The 9,203-nt window shown below is 47.0% G+C and overlaps 1 long non-coding RNA gene across 2 annotated transcripts; it reads left to right on the forward strand.

Moving 5' to 3' along the window:
• The first annotated feature begins 55 nt into the window (after positions 1 to 55).
• LOC129630957 (uncharacterized) lies at positions 56 to 7,823 on the forward strand. Of its 2 annotated transcripts, none has more exons than XR_008703819.1 (3): positions 56 to 192; positions 6,541 to 6,682; positions 7,503 to 7,823. It is a non-coding gene; the product is annotated as an uncharacterized LOC129630957 (long non-coding RNA). The 2 variants fall into 2 exon arrangements; XR_008703820.1 differs by having other exon boundaries at positions 92 to 695.
• Positions 7,824 to 9,203: the final 1,380 nt, after the last annotated feature.

Genomic DNA, 9,203 nt, shown 5'->3' on the forward strand with positions numbered 1-9,203 from the left:
GTCGGAGCGGAGCGGCTAGATTTCTGTGCAGCCTTGGGTGGCGGGTCCCGGGTCGGCGCCACGTGGCCCCGGAAAACAGTGACAGCACAGTTTATCGCAGTTTACAGCGCTCGACACACTTCACTCATTTAACGACGACGGACCCGACCGAAGGGGTAGCTGCTATTATGCCTCTTTAAAAGATGGGAAAAGGTAGGCTGACGTAGGTGAAGTAATTTGCCTAAGACTATAGAGCCAGTTACCTAAGTGGACGTTCCTAAATCTTCAGCCGGATGTTTCCGTAAATGCAGATCACCTCATCTTGTTCCTGCGTGGTTTCTAATCTCTGTTATGGAGAAGATAACATGCATTATCTCCTGGGACACTTCTGAGGATTAGGCGAGATTAGCCGATTAGGTCGAAAAACAGGGTCTGGTTTAGCAAACTAGAAACGACTGGTGGTTATTAATGATAACCTTGTGTTTGTCAAATCCTTGCAGTTGTGTGTGGAAGGGAATTAATCATTCTTAAAGGAAAAAGCAGATGAATTTGAGACTCCAGACGTGGAAAGATTCAAACAAGTCCATTCTAAACAGTGGCTGTTTCTCTTTTTTTGGGCCATGCTGCACAGTTTATGGGAACTTGGTTCCCCGACCAGGGATTGAACCCTGGCCCTTGGCAGTGAAATCACAGAGTCCTAACCACTGGACCGCCAGGTAATTCCCAGTGGCTGTTTCTGGGACCCTGTTCTCTAAAACCCAAGTAGAACTGTGTCTCTTGCCGACTTAGTTTATCTTCTATGTCATGACAGTGTGTAAATGAGTAAGTCTAGATGCCTACCTGGTGTCACATTCTAGGCTCTTCCTACTGCAGCCCCAACTTACTGTCTCAGACTCATCTGCTCACTCTCTGACCTCAGCCTTTGCCCTCACAGGCCGTGATTTCCATTCCCCGTCTGCATTAGTATCCTAACAACTGCTGTTACAAATTAATACAATCTGGATGGTTTAAAGCAACAGAAGTGTATTCTTTCACAGTTTTAAGTGGCTAGAATTCCAAAATCAAGGCAGGGTTCATTCCTTCTGGAGTCTCTGAGATGGAATTTGTTCCATGCCTTTCTCCTAGCTTCTGGCAGTTGCCAGCAATCCTTGCTAGTTCCTTGGCTTACTGACAGATTGCTCTAACCCCTGCCTCCATCTTCCCGTGGTGTTCTCTCCCTGTGTGTCTCTTCACTTCTTACATGGATGCCAGTCATATGGGGTTAGGGGCCACCATAAGGGCTTCACATTAATGGCTTGATTACATCTGCAAAGACCTCCTTTGCTAGTAAATCACATTCCCAGGTATGTGGGTTGGAACTTCAAGCTACCTGTTTTGCAGGATACGTTTCAATGCATAACAATCATTGTCACCAGAGCCCAGCAATTATACTTCCCGGGACAGATCCTAGAGACCTTGTGTATGTTTAAGGATGTCAGTGAAATGTTATTGGTAAAACTAAGACACAGGCAACAACCTAGTTGCCTATCAAGAGAAAATTAGACGCACGTGCTGATACAGTCACACAGTGAAGAATTACAGACTGCTGACATGAATGAGCTCAGCTTATAGGTATCAACATGTATGACCTCAAGAACATAAAAAAGCAAGTTACAGAACTATAAGTGTAATATGGAGCCGTTTAGATAAAATTTTATTTTATTTATTATTTTTTAAAGAAGTGATTGTATTTACTTATTTGTTTATTGCTTTGGCTGCACCCTGTAGCATGCAGGATCTTAGTTCCCCAGATCAGATCAGATCAGATCAGTCGCTCAGTCGTGTCCGACTCTTTGCGACCCCATGAATCGCAGCACACCAGGCCTCCCTGTCCATCACAAACTCCCAGAGTTCACTCAGACTCACGTCCATCGAGTCGGTGATGCCATCCAGCCATCTCATCCTCTGTCGACCCCTTCTCCTCCTGCCCCCAATCCCTCCCAGCATCAGAGTCTTTTCCAATGAGTCAACTCTTCGCATGAGGTGGCCAAAGTACTGGAGTTTCAGCTTTAGCATCATTCCTTCCAAAGAAATCCCAGGGCTGATCACCTTCAGAATGGACTGGTTGGATCTCCTTGCAATCCAAGGGACTCTCAAGAGTCTTCTCCAACACCACAGTTCAAAAGCATCAATTCTTCAGCGCTCAGCCTTCTTCACAGTCCAACTCTCACATCCATACATGACCACTGGAAAAACCATAGCCTTGACTAGACAGACCTTTGTTGGAAAAGTAATGTCTCTGCTTTTGAATATGCTATCTAGGTTGGTCATAACTTTCCTTCCAAGGAGTAAGCGTCTTTTAATTTCATGGCTGCAATCACCATCTGCAGTGATTTTGGAGCCCAGAAAAATAAAGTCTGACACTGTTTCCACTGTTTCCCCATCTATTTCCCATTAAGTGATGGCACCGGATGCCGTCATCTTCGTTTTCTGAATGTTGAGCTTTAAGCCAACTTTTTCACTCTCCTCTTTCACCTTCATCAAGAGGCTTTTTAGTTCCTCCTCACTTTCTGCCATAAGGGTGGTGTCATCTGCATGTCTGAGGTTATTGATATTTCTCCCGGCAATCTTGATTCCAGCTTGTGTTTCTTCCAGTCCAGTGTTTCTCATGATGTACTCTGCATAAGAGTTAAATAAGCAGGGTGACAATATACAGCCTTGACGTACTCCTTTTCCTATTTGGAACCAGTCTGTTTTTGCATGTCCAGTTCTAACTGTTGCTTCCTGACCTGCATACAGATTTCTCAAGAGGCAGGTCAGGTGGTCTGGTATTCCCATCTCTTTCACAATTTTCCACAGTTTACTGTGACCCACACAAAGGCTTTGGCATAGTCAATAAAGCAGAAATAGATGTTCTTCTGGAACTCTCTTGCTTTTTCCATGATCCAGCGGATGTTGGCAATTTGATCTCTGGTTCCTCTGCCTTTCCTAAAACCAGCTTGAACATCAGGAAGTTCACGGTTCACGTATTGCTGAAGCCTGGCTTGGAGAATTTTGAGCATTACTTTACTAGCGTGTGAGATGAGTGCAATTGTGCGGTAGTTTGAGCATTCTTTGGCATTGCCTTTCTTTGGGATTGGAATGAACACTGACCTTTTTCAGTCTTGTGCCACTGCTGAGTTTTCCAAATTTGCTAGCATATTGAGTGTAGCACTTTCACAGCATCATCTTTCAGGATTTGAAATAGCTCAACTGGAATTCCATCACCTCCACTAGCTTTGTTCGTAGTGATGCTTTCTAAGGCCCACTTGACTTCACATTCCAGGATGTCTGGCTCTAGGTCAGTGATCACACCATCGTGATGATCTCAGTCGTGAAGATCTTTTTTGTACAGTTTTTCTGTGTATTCTTGCCATCTCTTCTTAATATCTTCTGCTTCTGTTAGGTCCATACCATTTCTGTCCTTTATTGAGCCCATCTTTGCATGCAGTGTTCCCTTGGTATCTCTAATTTTCTTGAAGAGATCTCTAGTCTTTCCCATTCTGTTGTTTTCCTCTATTTCTTTGCATTGATAAACATATGTAAAAGTTTGAAAGAATGCACCAAAGATCCAGTTCAGTTCAGGATCAGGAGGGCACAAGAGGGTATTTGCCCTTGTGGAGAGAATAAGACAACTTTGTCATATTTGCTTCATAAAAAATTACAGAAAATGTTACCAATTATCACCATTCTGGGTATGGAACTCTGTAATAAATACATTTTACTTTCTCATAAGAAAGAAAATTTGAGTTACTGGTATGAAATGTGAATTGGAAAGGACAGTTGTTAGGGGTAGGGTTGTTGTTGTTATTTAGTCACTGAGTCATGTCCAACTCTTTGCAATCCCATGGAGTGTAGCCTGCCAGGCTCCTCTCTGTCCATGAGAATCCATGGAATTCTCCAGGCAAGAATACTGGAGTGGGTTGCCATTTCCTTCTCCAGGGGACCTTCCTGAGCTATGAACTTGCATCTTCTCCACGGACAGGTGGATTCTTTACCACTGAGCCACCAGGGAAGTCCAAGGAGTAGGGAGGCAAGGTGAAAAGAAGGCTGACAATAATCCAGGCAAGAAATTCTCGATTGTCTGAGTTCAGGTAAAAGTAGCAATGATGGAGGAAAGGTTACAGGTCTGGACTTATCAACGAGGAAGAATCAAAAGTGTTTGGTGATTAAAATGCAGGTAGAAGTAGAAAAGGAGTCTGAAATAATTCCCAGCTTATCAGTTAAAATTAGGGTTATCTGCAGGTAACAGAGACCCAAAACAACAGGCTTAATCAAGATAAAATGTATTTCTTTAACTTACAAATCTAGAGATAGGCAGTCCAGGGCGAGTATGGCATTTCTGCCCCACACAGCCCTCAGCAACCCAGATCGTGCCTCCATCCTCCGTAAGGTGTGGCCCTTACCCAGTGGTCCAAGGAGGCAGTCATAGCTTCAGCCACTGCGTCTCCATTCCAAGCAGGAGTCTAAAGGAAGAGGCGCTCATACACACACAAAATCAAGTACAAAGGATACACAGTATTACCTTTTTTTGGCAGGTGGTTTTTGGGATCTTAGTTCCCTGGCCCCAGCTCCTGGCAGTGAAAACATGGAGTCCTAACCACTGGAATGCCAGGGAATTCTCAACCAGTTGCCTTTTAAGGGAGCTATAATAGAATGAGGCAGAATGTGGCAAAGATGAGCTGGAGAAGAGAGCCGGGGAGGACCCAGGAGGGAGGACTCAGTGCCAGTTGTGGAAAGCAGGGAAGCCTTCATGGAGGAGATGGCATTTGATCTGAACTTTGTAGGATGTATGATGGTTTGCATGTTGGGGAGGAAGGAAGGAGAAAACATGGCCCGTGTTCCACCTCACTGTCTAACTTGTCCCTGCTGCCCCTGCTGGTTCCTGTCTTTGTTCTCAACCATCATCAGGGTGGCTCTCCACCTTCTGACTCTTATCTTCAGAAGACAGTGGCTAGTTGGCTTCCTCTTCTGACTGATCACCTCTTCTGGCCATTTCCTGTTTTGTTTTGTTTTGTTTTTCACCCTCTTACCTCCCACTCCCAACCCTACTATTAATGACCTGGACTCCTGAATCCTGCATTTCAGATTTTGGTCCTCATCTGCTAATTAGCTGGGAAAGATTGAAGGCAGGAGGAGAAGGGGACGACAGAGGATGAGTTGGCTGAATGGCATCACTAACTCGATGGACATGAGTTTGAACAAGCTCTGGGAGTTGGTGATGGACAGGGAAGCCTGGTGTGCTGCAGTCCATGGGGTAGCAAAGATTTGGACATGACTGAGTGACTGAATTGAACTGACTGAATTCTTTAATCCATCCATCTGCTTTTGCAATCAGAGAGCGTCTGGCAGCCTCCTCTGCCCTCAAGTCAACCATGTATCTGTACTTTATTTATATTCTCTTTATTCTACATATAAACTTCCAAGTAAACACTCATATACTCATATATATATGTCAAGTTCATCAGTTTTTTTTTGTTTTGTTTTGTTTTTTGGGCTATGCTGTGTGGCTTTGGGATCTTAGTTCCCTGACCAGGAATTGAACCTAGGCCCTTGGCAGTAAAAACATGGAGCCCTAACCATTGGACTGCCAGGGAGTTCCCATTCCCTTTAAATCAGTTTTAACAGACCACATGTAAGCCCTTGGTCCAGGCAGTCTGGGTGACGTTTGGATTCAGGCATTCACAGGCTCTGGATTCCAGCAGTTGGAAATGACTATTGATAATATCATGCCTTGTTACATGGCGTCTGGAGCCTTTCTCCCATTTCCTGGTCGCCCTCAGGCAGACTCAGAGGAAGTGTTTCCAGAAACTTTTCTGAGCTCAGAAAAGTCAGCCCCCTGGGCTCCAGGTAGATCCAAATATTTATTGGATTCTCCTGGGTGAAAGGGGGCAGGAATGTCTAATAGTGAGGAGATCCTAAGTCAGAGACATTTTTCACTGTACTCAACCCTCATCATTGTTTGTATTATTATTTTAAAAATCACTCTTACCACACAGCCAGGAATTCTGCTGGAGTTCCAGCTGCCTGGAACTGAGCTGTCTATAGTCCTGAGAGAGCAACAAAGACAAAACTTCGCTAGCAAATCAATAACCCCTCTCAACCCAAAGGCCCACACTCCATCCCAATGCAGTTGTAGATCATAGAATCTAGAAACGGAAAGGGCTTTCAGAGCTCCTTCAGGACAGTGCTTCTCAAGCTGTGATGTGCATCGGAACCACCCAGGGGTCTTGTGAAAATGCAGGCTCTGATTCAGCAGGTCTTAGTGGGGCCTGTAATTCTGCTTTTCTTATAAGCTCCCTGCCTAGGCCAGTGCTGCTGGCCAGTGGACCACGTTTGGAGCAGCGTAAATCTAGACCATGCCATGCAGCACTTTATAGATGGCAGTGGAAGCCTGTGTCCCAAACTCCAGACTTCCCACTGTATATATGGAGAATCTGAGGTCAAAGGAACGAAGTATTGCCTAAGGTCACCTGGCCAACTGGGGCTTGAGACTGGGAACAAAAGCACAGATGAAGGGTAGATTCCTTTTACTAATTGCAGATGACTGTGAGGATCCCCTGATCTCTTCCTGACCTGGAGTCAGCTCCTTGGTGGCCTGTCCAGGAACCATCTCCAGGCTTCTGTTCCAGGCCCAGGCTGTGGATCAGTGCTGCGGGTCAGCCTCAGGCTGCAGGAAGAAAAGGTATAATCTTTTCTAGGCCAGGGAACTGAAGACCCTTAAGGAAAGAGAGACCTTTGCACAGACTTGTACTTTTAGGGGAGTGTTCTCGCCATCACCACCTGGGGGAATGATGGAAGCAGGACTGGGCAGTAAGAACAAAGGCTCTGAAGCTATAATGGCCCTGAAGAGTGGTCCTGAACTGGGGCGAGGGGTCTGGCTTTTATACCTGTGCACAGTCCCTTGTCCTGCTGCATGACCTTGCCTGGCAAGTGAATGCTTCAGTGGAAAGGGAGCAGGGGATCTGAGCAGCCGCCTCTAGCGGCTACCACGTGGATGTTTATATAAACTGTGTAAGGAGAGAGTACTTATGAGGGGCCCACTTGTGTGTGGGGTGTGTGTGCGCGCGCGCGCACATTTGTATATGGTGGCTGGATAGGAACGTGCCTCTTTGGAATCTTCAGAGAGTGTTCATGTGCACTTGGGATGACTGCATTTGAGTGTGACCTTGTTGTGTCACTCATTTGTGTGTACACGTGGAAGTCAGCAGTGTGTGGCTCTGTGCCAACGTCTGGGTGTGCCCCATTTGTGTGTGGGTGTGGGAGTGGTGGCAGGTGGACATGTACTGGCCTCCAGACCCATTCGATGAGAAGCCCTGTGGCCTCCTGTTCCGAGGAGAACAGAGGAGGCCCCTGAGCCAGGGCAGGGGATGCTGGGCTGTCTTTGTGGCCTTGGGTGGGGAGGGGATAGTACTGCTGAAGGCCACCTCATCTGAAGAAGCAGCCCTTTCTCTGGATGGACCGTGGCCTTCTGTATCCCTTCAACCCTTGTCCTCCATGCCCAGCTTGCCCCAGGAAAAGATGCAGCCCTGGAAGAGGAGCTTGAGGGGAGGCCTGGGTGCAGGCAGTCTTACCAGAAGGAGGCTGTAGGAGAAGGTTCTGGTGATTCTGCCCCTCCTCAGGATTGGAGGGCATCTCCAGAGCCCCCCCAGAATGTATTGGGGTCTTTGGCTGGTGGACCATCTGGAAACCTCTCCCCCTGGCTCGCAGAATGTCTCCAAACACTTTTCTGTGCCTGTGAAGTCACTCTGGAAAAGTACACTTCCCATTTTTACCTGATAACTATAAGGATTTCAATAAATGATTTTTGAAAACCCTTTATTAAAGGTGTCCAACTGTGGCTTCCTGTGTGCGGCCCTTGGGTGTGTCTTGGTTTCCCTTTGTTCTGCTTCACACTCAAGACACTTCACCTGAAGGACCCCAGCTGCCCTGTCAGCTAGAATCATGACTAGCTCTGGGTTCTGGACCAGCCCTGGCTCACGCCGGTCACCTGCATGAGAGGGAGGTGCACACGTGGCCTCGGGTGTCCTGTGTATGCCATCTGTGTTGGGGCTGTGGGGTAGCTGTAGGTAACTGCCTGTCATGTGGTGGTTCTAGGAGCCCAGAGTCTAGATGGGTTGCCTGTGAATGGGGAACCAGGAGGGGTGACGTGGAGAAGGTGACTCACCCAGGGTCACACAGAGCACCTTTAATAGGGCCTAGCCTGTCACACTTCACTTTATTTTTTCACTTTCATGCATTGAAGAAGGAAATGGCAACCCACTCCAGTGTTCTTGCCTGGAGAATCCCAGGGACGGGGGAGCCTGGTGGGCTGCTGTCTATGGGGTCGCACAGAGTCGGACATGACTGAAGCGACTTAGCAGCAGCAGCAGCAGCAGCCTGTCACATAGGTGGCCTGTTGTTTTTCCCAAACAGTTCTGTCCCTCTGGCTGCCTCTGCTGGATCCACCCTGCCCTGCCCACGGGGGTGAGGACCAGCATTCAGGTTGAGATGTGAAGGCCTGCACCTATTGCATCCACAGATCCCAAATATGCCCTCCCATCAAGACTTGACATGCTCAATGTTGAGTCATTTCTGACTTTACCAGAAATCCAAGTCATCCTTGATCCAGCTCTCTATCACCTCCCACACTCCCCAGTTGACCCCAGAATATACTAATAAATAGCTACTAAAACGTTTATTCCCTCATTTATTCCTCACAATAAGTTGGAAGGAAGTTGGAGCCCAAAGTCTATAGCAAGGGAGGGGCTGAGCTGGGGATCAGGCCCATCTCTCATTATCACGGGAAGTAGAAGGCACCTGCCTCTCATCCACGTGGTCACATCATAGCCCTCTCTTGGGTCACCCCAGAAGCCCCTCACTAGACTGTTGGACTCCAGTCTTGCCCCTTAGGGCATTCTCCTTAGGACAGCCAGCAGTGTCCTTCTAAAAACAGATCATCACCCTAGGGGACATTGCAAAAAAGGGCAATTATAAAGGAAGATGCAGCATCTGCCATAAGACAGCATTTTGAAGGGCAGAACTGATTTGGGGTTCTCTAAGTGTGATGATAAATGTAAATACAGATGCTGCTGGCCAGAGAAGTGCAGAGCAGAGACATCCGACCTGCGATGTCAAGTAAAACCACCTGGATTTTCCAAAGAAGACATACAGATGGCCAACAGGCACATGAGAAAGGGCCCAGCATCACTGATCATCAACTCAGT

This window comes from Bubalus kerabau, chromosome 17 (assembly GCF_029407905.1).
Source record: "Bubalus kerabau isolate K-KA32 ecotype Philippines breed swamp buffalo chromosome 17, PCC_UOA_SB_1v2, whole genome shotgun sequence".
Classification (NCBI taxonomy): Eukaryota; Metazoa; Chordata; class Mammalia; order Artiodactyla; family Bovidae; genus Bubalus; species Bubalus kerabau.